This window comes from Odontomachus brunneus, unplaced genomic scaffold, assembly GCF_010583005.1.
Source record: "Odontomachus brunneus isolate Ranch 3 - 2012 unplaced genomic scaffold, Obru_v1 Obru_scaffold_328, whole genome shotgun sequence".
In the NCBI taxonomy this organism is placed as follows: Eukaryota; Metazoa; Arthropoda; class Insecta; order Hymenoptera; family Formicidae; genus Odontomachus; species Odontomachus brunneus.
Genome location: NW_022639778.1, coordinates 16,837 through 17,322, shown reverse-complemented (window position 1 = coordinate 17,322; position 486 = coordinate 16,837).

Below are 486 nucleotides of genomic sequence, written 5' to 3'. Positions count from 1 at the left end.
TCTACAATAATAATAACGGTTTGCTACTGAATTTCAATTTGTTGGCTATAAGTTATAACAATGAGAAAATTTCAGTTGGATAGAACAAGCTACGAAGATGTTTGTTCGCCAAAAAGCAAAAAACGGATAAAAAATTATTGAAAAAGTACAAAATATTATAGTAAATAAGCGCCAATTGAATTTGAAAGAAATAGCAAACATGAAAAACATCTCAAGGAATACTACAATCGAGAATAATGAAAACTATCAACCCGAGTACTCTCACCACTTTCCAAGACTCTTCATCTTTTTTCCCCTTATCACTTATTGTCTCCCCTTATTCCCGGTAAAATAATAAACTTGCAGCAATTCTTTGCCGGCAAATATAGCGACCATGGCTTTATTGGTTAATAAAGTTTTTGATGTTGATTTTTAAATTCGTATCTAATTATATTTATTTTGTATATACAGGGTGTTCAAAAAGTCCCGGACCGGTGAAATATCTCG